This window comes from Cicer arietinum, chromosome 4 (assembly GCF_000331145.2).
Source record: "Cicer arietinum cultivar CDC Frontier isolate Library 1 chromosome 4, Cicar.CDCFrontier_v2.0, whole genome shotgun sequence".
Classification (NCBI taxonomy): domain Eukaryota; kingdom Viridiplantae; phylum Streptophyta; class Magnoliopsida; order Fabales; family Fabaceae; genus Cicer; species Cicer arietinum.
Window position 1 is genome coordinate 46,391,025 of NC_021163.2, and position 14,643 is coordinate 46,405,667.

General features: G+C 29.7%; 1 non-coding gene across 1 annotated transcript; it reads left to right on the forward strand.

Moving 5' to 3' along the window:
- The first annotated feature begins 5,893 nt into the window (after nucleotides 1-5,893).
- On the forward strand, nucleotides 5,894-5,977 carry TRNAL-CAA (transfer RNA leucine (anticodon CAA)). The gene has a single exon. It is a non-coding gene; the product is annotated as a tRNA-Leu (tRNA).
- The last annotated feature ends 8,666 nt before the right edge of the window (nucleotides 5,978-14,643 follow it).

A 14,643-nucleotide genomic window follows, 5' to 3' on the forward strand; every position in this document is an offset into this window, starting at 1 on the left:
CAGATGAAACCCTTATTTTTCTGATTTGATTTCTAGTTATATGAATGAGTTTATTGAATTGTTTTTCTCATCTCTGTGCTTAATGCTTTTTATTGCTTGATCAACATTAAAATGTTCTACGATTTGTATTTTGAAACGGAAGTGGACTTTACGAATGCTTGAGATGAGAAATTCATGAATTTGTAGTCTAGACATAGGTGCAGGTCATGAAACCAATTAAATTAGTTGCAAAGCAATAATTTACAAGAGAATTTCTATACGGTAATGCTTAATTCTAATCTTAAATCTACTAAGGAATTAGGGGTTACTTTGGAATTAAAGGTTCTGTCACTAAGACATTAGGTCAAGAATAATAAAGAGAATTCGGTAATAATTCAATAAAGGAATTCAATAACTAGGATCAAATTAGCCACTAAGGTTGGATTCGAAGTGAAACTCATCCCTGACATTTTTCTCAATTTATAAAAGATCAATTTTACTACTGCTGTCAATTTTAATTATTATTTCAATCAACTTGGGAACTTTTTGTTCAATTTTAGTAACTAAATATAATTCAATAGTAAAACGCAATCCTTGAGTTCGACACTCGGTACTACCGTTTTATTATTACTTGCAACGATTCAGTACACTTGCTGAAACGCTATCAGGGGACAACATAATTTGTAATTCCTGGGGAGGTTATTCAAGAAACTAGTGAGAAAATCAGAGTCATTTGTGATGAGAGTAGCTCAGAGTAGACAAAAGAGATATGATGATCATAGTATAAGACCCTTAGAGTTTGATGAAGGTGACGATGTATTTTTTAGAGTTACCCCTACTGTTGGTATTGGAATAGTGTATGAAGTAGCAATGTCAATTTACAAGAAAGGGGGTTTGAATTATAAATTCACCCTTTTAAAAACTCCTGATAAAAATTTAAGAAAATAACTCAAGATTGATCTCGGTTGTAAAAACAGAAAACGACGAACGTTCTTTGTTTTAACCAGAAAACGGAGAAAGTTCTTGGTTAGTTCAAATCAGTAATTATGTTTATGTATTTAACTTGATAATCAACTAGATTAAAAGTAAATAGATAAGGGAAGAAATACCACACAAGGATATATCATGGTTCACCCAACTCGGGCTACGTTCAGTCCTCACAACTGTGAGATTTTCCACTAAGTTTTCAAAACAAAAAACCTTCTTGTTTTTAGAGCACCTAGCTCATATCAACCTTGATCTGTTACAAAGTTAAAATCTTTCCACCCATAAAGGAGTTCAATATGGTCACCTATCAACCTTGATAAGATTTCTTACAATCTACCCAAACTATATTAAACTCTTATAGTTCGAGTTTTACCTTAATGATGAGATTGTTTTGTTAGAATATGAGAAAGCTCAACACTTGTTTGAGTTCTGATTCTTTGAGAGAAAAATACATGAGAATGATTCTAAGAATCGAATGGAAAAATCAGAACTCATTCAATGTATGTGAGAGAGAGAAATTCAAGTATGATTGAAATGAGTAATGAATTTTCTTAGTACTTGAAGCTCTAATTTTTTCTTGAGCATTGACCTTCCTTTTATAGGCTTTTAGGACATTTAATAATGGTTAAAATAGTTGTTGGTAGTGTTCTGCCAGTTTTAACCAAAACCAATATATATGACTAAAAATATTTCAGTCTTTGAACACTTTGTGAAATCTGTTTAACTGAGCATTTTTCTTCGTTCTTGATCATATTTCTTTTGTGTTTAATGATCCTTTATACCTTAGATATATTTGTTGATGATATTACTTTGATATGAAGATTTGATGCTGTCAAGACAACTTGGAGAATGATGTTGAAAATTATGGACACTAATGATCATTCTGAAGACTGGTCTAAACATTATAGAGACTGATCTGATCATTCTGGAGACTGATGAGAACTTTCTACATATTGATGTTATCATTCTTGAGATTGATGTTTAACATGTTGGAGAATGATGTTACCATGCTGGAGATTAATGTTAACATGCTAGAGAATTATGTTAGCGTGTTGGAGATTAATGTCAACATGGTGGAGAATGATCATAATGTTCTTCGTTCTTGACACTCAAGCTGGAGAAGGTTCAAATATGTTTGGTCTTGCTAATTCGTGATCTTCTCTCTTTGTGATTTGAGTAGTTTCTTTGAATATGATCATCTTAGTTTATTCCTTGCCAAGTGCTGATGATATAGATGTAAAATCCAGAGGCTAAAACTTCCTTTAACTAGTGAAGATTGATTGATTTTGGAGCTGTGATGATCATTCTTGAAACTGGAGAACATTCTCCATTTTCCAGATTTTGTTAAGAATGTTCTTCATTCTTGTATTTTCAAGTTCTTGCCTTTTTATGTTGATTTATTTGCTTTATTTAAATCATATCTTTAAATTAATACACTCAAAAACACAAGTTAAATTAACATAACATTTAGAATCATAATTAACATTCTTAATTAACTTTTTGTTTGTTTTCATCAAAACATTAAATTGAGATTTTGTCTCAACAGAGTAGAAAGTCAAAAAGCCCAGCCCTTGTTATGTTGGACCCTTCCAAATCATTCAGAGGATAGGTTCCTCGGCCTATAGACTAGCCTCGCCACTCTAGTTGTCAGGTTTGCATAATGTTTTTCATGTCTCACAACTCAAAAAATATATTCCATATCCTTACTAGATTTTGAGCCATGAATCCTTTCAATTGAAACCCAACCTCACATACAATCTAGTATCAATTTAGATTATTGATAGAAGCATGAAAGCATTAAGGAACAAGGTCATTCCCTTATTGAAGGTTGTTTGGGGAGGATCATCACCAGAGGAAGCAACCTGGAAAACAGAAGCTGATATGATGAAGGAGTATCCTTATCTCTTCCAATAGGTAGAGTCTCAAATTTTGAAGAATATTTTTCTTAAGGGGCGGAGAATGTAAAAGCCCGCTTATTTAAAAAATTAATAAAATAAAAATTTATTAACTATAACATTTTATTTTTAGCATTTATTAAATTTAAATTAATATAAGAATGAAAAAGTGGTAAAAATGAGAGATGTCCAAGGGCCAAAAAGGGATCTGACACCTTTTCCCTCGCTTATTCTCTCCTTTCGCAAAAAAATTATCTTTCACTCTCATTCTTCCATTCTCATAACTGAACCCACTTCGAAGAACACCAATCATTGTTCACCATCTTCTCCAACCTTTTATTTTTCCTTTTTTCCAAAATCTCCAACAACAAAAAATAGCTTAGTGAAAGTTCCTTAGACTGGTATTGTCCCATTGCATGCACGATTCCACCCCTCTATCTTCAAAAATAACCCAAGAACGGAAAATTTGCCTTTGATTCTCTTTTTGTTCCTAGGAAAATTAGCCTCTGATCATGCTGCCTCTGGTCATAATTTCTTCTAGTCATGTTGCCTTTGATCCAAGCTTCTCTGATTATGTTGCCTCTTATCTTAATCTACCTCTGATCAAGCAACCTTTGATCATACTGCCTTTGATCCTCTAATCATGTTGCCTCTTATTACTTTGATCATTATGCCTTAGATCCAAGCAACCTCTAATCATGTTGCCTCCGATCACCAACCTATTTCTGGTCATGATTCCTCCGATCAGGTTGCCTCTTGTTGAACATGCCTTAGGTGCAAGCTTCCTGATTTGAACGTGGAGTTTAAAGGACAAATTCACAATTTAAACAAACTAGTTAAATTTTTTAGAATTGATTTAGAATTAAGGTATCCTCGAATTGTATTGTATTATTGAGTTTATGAAACAGTTGTGTGGGTGAATGGTGCATTGTATACATAACATTACAAATGCATTGCATTCATCAAGTCATAACATATATGGTCCTAGTACACAGTGGGACATTTGAGGATAGTTCCAAGCATGAACCAATGGGTAAAGGAAGATCAATTAGGACGTTGATTGGGGTCATGGTCAAACCAATTTTCCCAAGAGGTCTCAAGTATCTTGTTGACCCACGTCAAGATAATTGGGAAACTTTACCATAATCTAAGGAAAAGAAAGAAGACATGCATTTTTCCAAATTTTTAAGTAAAAGAATGAAGTGTTAATTGACATATTTTATGAATAGTTGAAGTCAATGTTTAACATGAATTGCCTATTATTTCATCATTTATGTGTATCAGTGAAAATAAAACTTTTAAACTACACATTCCCTTCTTAAAACTCATTGAAATTATCATCCCATCCCTTGTTTTCTTGTATTATAGCATATAGAAGTGATTGATGCTTAGTTCAACACCATAAGATATCCCTACCATACTTGTTTTGGATTAGTTTTTGTTTCAATTATGTGAATTGATGTATTAGGGAAACACCGTTGTGGACTTTTTTTGTTGAAGTTGAATTATTTTTTTTTAATAGTTCATTAAACAAGAGATATAAACTATATATTAGATGTAGTTACAGATTATATTAATGATGATATTTTAATGTCTTATAATGATTTCCTCTGTTTTTATTAAGATGTATGTATTTATTATCATATTTTAGATCATTGGTAATGAGTTTTACAAAATTAAAACATAAAAATAAATGTAAGGGACCAAATTAACAGTTAATCTTATGGGTAAGGGTACGTTGACTCCAAGAATAACTCTGTGATGAATTACTCCACTTAATATCACTGAATGAATGTCTAAAAGAGGACTAATATTGGAGCTATTTACAGTTTTGATTTATTTTGATATTATCATATTGAATCAACGAGCTATCGAATGTAAACAACAATATCCAGATGATATAGTAAAAATGTTGAATGAATGGAACATTTTAGGTATATGATTATAGGCTTTTTCTTTCAAAGAAACATGATTGAGAGGCTTTATCGAGCTTACAAATAATGTCAAGTTGCTAATAATGATTGAGAGGCTTTCAAAGAAACATTTCCAATTGGACCGATAAGTTCACCTATCCTTCATCGAATTATTTTCTTTTGAAATTTGATTCCAATTAATGGTATTAATACTTGTAATGATTGTATTTTTAGAACTAATAACTATCTTTACTTGTTTAGTCATCTTGCCTATTTAAAAAAATATTGTTTTTTGTGCGGCCTATATAGCGGTGTCAATGTCCAGATTAAACAAACATTTTTTGGATTATCCATCTATTATGTTGTACCTGATACTTGTTCCAACATCATTCTTGTTTGAGGTCTCAACTCACTACAAAATATCTACATCGTGAATTCAATAATATTGTTACTACTTTTTTATAAAAAAAAATAATTTTACTACTTTTTTATAAAAAAAAATAATGTTACTACTTGTACAAAATTCAACTAATTATAAAACAGTCCAACATTTTTTACTACCGTGCCTCTAATTATAAGCCACAGTTTCTTTTTCACATATATATAAGAAAATTAAGTTGTAAATTTCATATGTCAATATTATATTAAATTTGTTTCTAAAATACTAATAATTTTTATATATAAATGTATTCAATTTGATTTTTTTTAAATAAATTAGTATGATAAGAAGTATATTTAAAAAAAAATGCATCTAGTCTAATAATTTATAAGTGTTTATACTTAAGGTAAATTTTTATTTTAAAAGGTGTTTATAATTACGGTTATAATTTTTACATATGATGCCTTACATAATATTTTATATTATTTTAAAAGTAGTATTATGTTTGAAGATACTATGAAAATATATTTGGAAAATTATCGTTTAGGTAATAAAATATTACGGTAAAACTCTACGAAAAGAACTGAATTAGTTTTATTTTTGTAGTCGTTTGGGGTTAATTTTATATTGGGTTCATATATGGCCTATGCTAACACTTTGACGCCTAATAGAGTCAAATATTTTAATCAAGAGAAAACAAATACCTTATTCCATAAAATTAAAATAATAATAACAGACAAGTCAGGATGGCCGAGTGGTCTAAGGCGCCAGACTCAAGTTCTGGTCTTCGAAAGAGGGCGTGGGTTCAAATCCCACTTCTGACAATTAATTTTTTTTTTTTTGTAAAAGTAGTAAATAAATTGTGGAATATGACATTTGTATAAAAACTTTTATGCTAAATAAAATATTTAACTTTTAATTAAAGAAATAAGATATTTAACTCAATACAATATATTAGATATCTTGAAATATATAATGTTCAAAAGAATGTCACTTTTGATTCGAAAGCTCAAGTTTTTTATAGGCTATGTTTCGGAGCTTCAAGGGAAGGATTTTGATGATAAAGATAGATGTAAATGGAAGCGAACAATCAAGTAATCTCTTCATTTTGGATTATGGTGTATAAATAATAGTTTGGTGTGTCATTTATTTGGTCTTAATATTAATCGTGTAAATATTTAGATTTTAATTCTTCTTTTAATCTAATTAAACTTGATGAACTGTGATTTCAGTTAAGACGGAGATACATAAAGACAAGACCGAGTTAGTCATAAGATGAGTCGTCAAATAGTAATTCTTAAACTTTATTATAAAAAATTAACATAATGTAACTCATAGCAAGACACATAGGTTTTTACTTGACAATTCATTCAATAGTAGTAACTCATAACATTATTTTACAAACCCCAAACCACTAAGTTAGTGATTTTATTGATAATATTTGTAAGAGAGAGTGAGTTACTAATAACATAAAATAATCTTTTGTCATTAAAGTAATTTGGGACGGGATAGATAACTCGAATCTTGTCCTTTTTCTACTTGTATTTGTGTTGTCCTTATTATTTTTGGAATCGAATAAGACCTAACACATTACTTACAACACAAGACAAATTTGTAAAATAAATTGAGTCATTGAGACATGTACCCCCACTTTGCACAAAGACTTCATTTTTCTTTATTGGACTAAACTCCTTTAACAATTGGGAACCAAAAGATGCATTGGGGAAGGTTTAAACCTCTTGAATACAAAAGTTTTAAGATAAACTTTTCACATTTGATATCTTAAAATGAATCCTAGAAACATGGGTTAGCATTTGCCAAAATAAAAAATATTAGCAATTATATCACTATATTTTTATTGACTCCCCCTATTCTTTTGTAATTATCACATTTGCACAAATGTTTTATTTTTATTTAACTATCGTTATTAAAATTCAGTGTAATATTAATTATTTTATCACTAATAATAACATAGAGTTTTAAAGAGATTTCTTGATTAAAATAAAAGATACCCTTTTACCACTAATAATAATATTTTATCATAATTTCATTTAAATTTTACCGTTTTTACTTTGAGTATGCAACAGAGGCTTTTTATACGTTGTACTTAGATGTTTCTATTAGGCTTTGATATATATTACAATACAATTTTTTGAGAGCTCCAAAGTAGGGTTTTTTTTTTCTAATAACCCTTATTTGAATTTTTTTTTACTAAAATATTCCCTTTTTTAAACTATACATTAAAATATTTTTTATTTATTTTTAATTATAAGTCGCATTTACAAATAACGACTTCTTTAAGAAAAAATTTCATTTTTTTTTAATTTATGTTTCAAATTAATTAAAAAATTGTCTAAAACAAAATTTAAAAACTTTTGAAAATTTTTCTTAAGAATGTCGTCGTTGCAAAATCGAATTTTCTTAAAGAGATCATCCTTTGCAAATGTGATTTATAAGTAGAAAAAAGAAAATCAATACTTTAATATAAAATTTTGAAAAAGCAGTACTTTGATAAAAAAAAAATTTAAATAAAGAATATTGAAAAAAAAACCCTCCAAAAGTACTCTGCATTAATAGATTGCACCTTAAGTAAGCCTTAACCATAATTATTTATAGAGAACTCTTTAATAACACAATTTTCTAAATTTGAAATAGATATTATACACTAAATTTAATATAGAATGAAACACACAAAAAGTAGACAAATTGTCACCGACAATTGAGTGAAAAAACGTAAATAACAACAATAATAATAAAAGAGACAAATAAAATTTATAGCTCAGGTGCCTTTTCCACATAATGAGGTCAATCATTGTTAGGTCACTTCTTTTACATTTATATATATATATATATATATATATATATATATATATATATATATATAAGTAAATGGAGATTTTCTGGACTCTAGAAGTAACTCTTTAATAAATTATTCTATTTAATAATTTAATATAAATAATAAATTTTATTAATTCAATCGTTAAATTAAAGAAATTTATTAAGTAGAGTAAATTCAAAATTTTTTATAAAAATTTAAAACTATTTGATACACCATTAAAAACATTGCAATACAAGTCTTAAACGAGTCATTTATGAGTTATTTTACAGTGCAAAGAGACAAAATAGTGTAAAAATGTATCTTTGCAATGTGAATGTTAACTATCACATATTGCTCCAGTCAAAACGGTTTCGCACGACAAAGCAAATTTGTAGGCGAATATTATTGCACAATTAAACGCAACCTCACACCAGAAACCTTCGAGTCACATTGCGATAACGATGAAAATTCAAATATTATATCTAATTAAATATGAGTAACTTAATTTACGTCTTGTTCGGATAATAAGTCTTTATTTATTTGGATGATTACTTTTTACAAAAAAAGGGATGTTATTACTTAAATAGAAAAAAATTTAAATACACTTTGATTCTTTTATTTTGTTCAAAATCAACTTTTAGTCCATTTATTTCTAAAATTGGTTTTATGGTCCCTTTATTAACTAATTATTGGGCAAAAAATTCATTTTAAGCAAAATAGAGGACCAAAATATATCCGAATGCGACTCTCGGTGGTTCCAATATATATCTTGCAAAATGTGGGACAAAAGAAACCACTCATCATCTATTTCTCCAGTGTCCGAGCTTTGGATCATTATGAACGACATTTTTATGGTGGTTGATGATTAATTGTGCTGTGTTTAATGGTGTAGAAGCTCATGCTCATCAATGATGGGGGTTGAGTGTTCATAAAAAAGGGCTCATCCAATGGTTAGAGCTATTTGGAAAAACGTCTAATGCAATTATTTTTCAATTAGAGCAAATTCAATGCATCTCTATTGTTTGAAAAATGCAACTTTTGCATTGGGTATGGATCAAATCAAAGGTGATAGATTTTAGTTATGATTTCAGTTTTTGGTGTTTAAACCCTTTAGGGTGCAGGTTAGTTTGGGGTCTGTAGTCTAGTTGATGTATTTTTTTAGTTCGAGTCCGTTGTGGTGATTCTACACTTTTGTTTGTATTTAACTTTTCTTTTCTCAATTCTTATAATATGAATTGAAATTTATATATTCTTTAGAAGTTTCCAAAAAACAATATATGTTACAACAATCAACAAAACATTTCACCTTGTCCATAATTTCACACCATAAAAATTAAATTCCACAAAATCTCACAAGTTAACCTATAAAATTAAAACATATTAAAACATTATATGTGAAAGTTTAATATAAATCATATTACATAACTCGTAAGTTCAATAACATAATGACATCTGTTCGGGGTGGTTATGAGTTTCCGGTTTTTTATTTTGAAAGTCAATTTCAAAATCAAAATATGTCCAGTTAAAATGTAGATGAATTGATTTTTTACTTAATTTCAAAATATTTTTCTTTAAAACTCAACCAAAAAAATTGGTTTTATAATTCTTGTTTTTATTTTAAAATTAACATGTCACCATCAATAGACATAAGCATCACTCTAACAACCATCCATCACTACCACAAACCACCAACTTCGACCACCACCATCATTACTGATCAACCACCTCCGACCAACGCCACCACCACCGACGACCCATCTCATACCACCATCTTTGAACACCGTCAACACCACTAGTCACCCACCTCTAACAACTATCACCACCATGGCTAACCACCGCCATCACCATCGACTACCATTTATGATCATTGCCACCACCAACCACCCATCTGCAACCACCATCTCTCGTCACTGACCACCAACCTCTGATCGACATCGCCAACGACTACCGTCTTTGACCACTTCTATCATCACCACATTCCCACCTCCGATCACTGTCAACACCATTGACCACCTACATCAGACAAAACGCCACCACCATCTTCAATTACCCTCGACCATTGCCACCACCACTACCTCCTACCCACCACAAACACTATCATTGTATTCACTCTCTAACCACCACCTCTAACTATCAACAGTCTCTTTTGAGCACTATAGCCGCCTTTGACAACCAATAGTTAATATGATATAATCATTTTTCAAAACTACCACCTTCAATCACTATTACTAAAATTATTTTAATTAAATAAATTATAATTTTTTATAATATTTTACTCATTATAAAATAATTAAAATTTAATTATTTTTATTTTTCATTTTTAATTAATTTTTTTTGTCACTGTTTTTTTATATTTTGTGGATTTATAATGAAACAAGATAAGATAGTGATTTACTTCAAATAAAATAAAAACTAAAACTCAAGTAAGAATTGAAAAGAAAAACTAAAAATTAAAAACTCAAAACTGAAACCGATTTAAGTTCTAGCTTTTTAAAATTTCAAAATAGAAAATCAAAAATCACCCCGAGCAGGGCCAAATTGATGCAAAGTTACAAACTATTTGTCGTCATAGTCATTTGGAATGAGAAGATCTTCAGCTTAACTATTTGCATCAACATCATCCCCTTCAGCATGGAATTTTGTAGTGTCAATTTGCATTCTCATGATAAAAAAACACTCTCAATCTCATCAATAGCAAGTTTAAAATTTGGTTCTTCCTCAAGCACCCAAGAATCAATTTTATCAATTGTTCGTAATCAATTGGATCATAATATATCTTATTCCGCCTCCACCTACAATAAAACATAATGATAAATTGAGAAGCTATTATATACAAATAAGTAGACTCAATAATTGGTTAATTTTTCACATAAATTTTTTATACATATTCTTCAAACCAAAGTTATAAGCCACATAAGCAACATCATTAAGTATTTAATGTTCAAGTTTATCCCTTCTCTTTATATTGATATGTGATAGTGTTTTAGCAAGTCTACTTAATCGTTATAAGTAATAATAAAACGGTAGTACTAGATGTCAAACTCAAGTATTGCACTGTACTATTGAATTATGTTTAATTACTAAAATTAAACAAAAAAAAGTTTGAATTGATTGAAATGATTTTTGAAACTCACAAAAGTAATAACATTGAAGTTTTATAATAAGAAATATGTCAATGATGAGTTTCACCTTGAATCCAACCTTGATATCTAATTTGATCATAATTATTGAATTATTATCGAATTTTCTTTACTATTTTTGGCACAATTCATTGGTGACAACTTTTAATTCCAAAGTAACCAATAATTCCTTAGTGGATTTAAGATTAGAATTAAACTTGAACATTCGAGAATTCTCATATTGGTCTATTGTCTCTGCAAATATCTCAATTGGTTACACGCGTCTTTCCAAGATTACAAAGTCACGTATTTATCATCTCAAGCATTGGTAAAGTTCACTTCTACTTCAAAATAGAAATCGTAAAGAAGTTTAAAGGTGATCAAAAAATAAAAATCATGAAACACATAGATGAGAAAAATAATTTAATAAACTCATTCAAATAAACAAAAAAAAATCACATATTTAAGGGTTTCATCAAGTTCTACTCATCCCTAACAAAAAGAGTTTAGTCACTCATAACAAAGGAACAAAAGATAGAGATTAAAGAAGAATTACAAGAATTATTCATGAATGATCTTTGATAAAATTCCTTCAATGATGTTAGAACCAACCTCCTATGAGTTTCTCTGCTATGGCACAAGTCTCCACACTTCAAAATAACCAACAAGATCCCTAAAAAGTGAGAAAATCACATGTCTATTGCATTTTCTCCTCTTTTGAGTGCAAATTGGATTCTAGTGTATCCAAGAAAGTTGAACTTATGGATCTTATCTTTCATTTGCACTTAGGTTGACTCCATTTGTATATCTATAACTCAATATATGGTTGAGATACTGCATATAGGTCATCTTGATTTATCACCAAAATTCAACATTGTACTAAAACAACGAAAAACACAAAATTATAAATAAAAAATCATTACTTAATCAAGGAAATAAGAACATAAACAAGTCCATAAATTCAAGAAAAAAAATAAAAAAACTATATCAAATAAATTCTTAAATTAACTAATAATTAAAGTTAAATAAGACTACAAACAATATAAAACATGCATAAGATAAAGAATTATCAACACATTCAAAGACACTCTAATTTCTCTCACATTTAGAGTAATCAATTTGACAAGCCTACTAATTATTGACATCAGTCCATATATTGGAGGGGCAACAAAATTTCATAATTAAAAAGACCCCCAAAAAATAAACCCCCAACACTAAAAACCTCTTAAAATTTTCTTTGTATTTTTTATCGAGAAATAAATTTTTTCTTAAAATTCACCGATAAAAAAGTTTCGATTTTTTCCTGATAAAAAATTATTTACGATTTCTTTTTGAAATTTTTGAATTTGAGAAGAAAAAAAATTCAATATTTTTAAAAAAAATTCTAAGAAAAAATAATTTTAATTTTTTTCGAGAAAAATAAATTTCAAACAATTTTCAAAATTAATAAAATATTGGAGCCTATAAGCCCTCTGAACCCCTTCCCTTAAGCCCCATGAAATAATAGACCGAGACTTTAAAAAAATTTGATAGGGAGCCTAATATTAAGAACTTAATAAGAAATTTTTTTAAAAGAGCCATATAGTTTAGAGTTTTTTTAACAGTTCTACTTACTTTCTAATAAAGAAGAAGTCTGGCTAAGATGGCGAATTTTTATTTTAGCTTTGCACGCCCATTTTTAGTCCAATTGGATCAATAACTTTGTTGTACACCCATTCTTAATCCATCGAGATTGATAACTTTCAACAAGTAAGGAACATTCTCTCTTGCAATCTACCAACAAGTTAACTCGTATGTCGTGAAATGTTGGAACTTTGAAACATTGACCAATAGTAGTCATAGCATCCGCAACAACTTAGAAATATAGTGACTTTATTGCATTAAATGGAATGTTAAAATCCAAAAACTATCTAATAATTGTCATCTTAACTTTGTGTATTGCTTTCTTCCATGATAATACACTTCTTAGAGTTGGATGAGAGCTTGGAGTTGTCCTTGAAGCAAAAAAGCTATCGTTAGGCTCAATAGGTTTTCTTTTTCCTTCCTTAGTTAGGAACTACTGTTAGGCTAGGGTAAACCACTTATATTCCTTCCTCATTAATTTTATCATCATAAGCAACATTGAGATCCTCAATGTTCTTTTTCTCTTCGATGCCTTTTAATGTTTCCCCGCAAGATGTTTCATTCTATTTATTTGGCCTCCTTTGTAATTTTGCAAACAATATAAACAAGTGTAATTTTGCAAGAAGTTTGTCATTTCAACATTATTCAAATTTGTGAGTAACAAATCATTGGTGAATGAATATACCTTTGTTAGATAATATTATTATATATTAGTAGTAAGGGTATTTTAGACAATTCTAGACAATTCTATTCTTTTATATATATACTCATTGTAACCCTATTAACTGTGGTTTTGGTTCATTCTATGTTATGAAACCCTAGCGTGGTTGTTTCTCTTCTTCCTCTTGCTTTCTCTTTTCTTTGTTAACATGGTATCTAGAGCCTATTTCGATCCTCCTTGAACGATCTCGCCTCTATTCCGTTGTCGAGTTCCCAACAATTAGGGAATATAATTATAGTTTCTCTTTTCTAACATTCCAATATTCAGTGAGATTTTTTCGTTAAACCGTGTCCCAATTCTGCTTTACCCTTTCTTTGTAGCTTTTCGTTTATTTTTAGTAGATCAGTAAAAAAAAAAAAAAAAGAATTTATTAGGGTTCTATAAACCTTTCCACAAGCCATTAGGGTTTGACGCTCTAACCAACCGAGCTAAAAAGAACAATGAGTGGTAAAGTTTACTTTGAGAATCATTATTATTTGCATGGTTATTGGGGGATTTTGATTGATCGTTATAAAGAGATGATTGAGAATTATCATCCTGGGATCTACCGTAGATAAGAGAGAGACTATTTTGATAGAAAAGGCAACCACCAAAAGAGAAAAGAGAAGAGTAACCCTGTTCCCGATTTTGTTAAATCAGTCTCACAAAAACATCGATTGCGCATTCGTTAACCGTTGGATTTGGCTGATTTTTGGACAGAAGGTTCACAACATTCAGGTCTTCGTCTTCAACGGTCGGATCGGTAAAAAGACGTCTGTAGGGGGAGAAATCATGCTCGCACAGCACCAGGTTATCCCTAATTTATTTTGTCTCAGTGATTGTGTTTGTCTCATTATTTGTATGGATTTGAGAGAAGGTTTGGAGGTTCATTGTGTTGTTTTGAAAAATGGGTTTTGTGTTAATTTGTATGTTGGGACTTCTTTGGTTGAAATGTTTGTGAGAAGTTTGGTTTCTTGGACTGCTGTTATTGTTGGGTTTGCTAGGTGTGGGGATATGAGTGAGGCCAGGAAGCTTTTTGATGTTATGCCTGATAGAGATATTGTTGCTTCTAATGTTATGATTGATGGGTATGTGAAAATGGGGTGTATGGATTTGGCGAGGGATTTGTTTGATAAGATGAAGGATAAGAATGTTATTTCTTGGACTAGTATGGTTCATGGTTATTGTGAGGATGATGATGTTGTGGCGGCTAGGTTTATGTTTGATTGT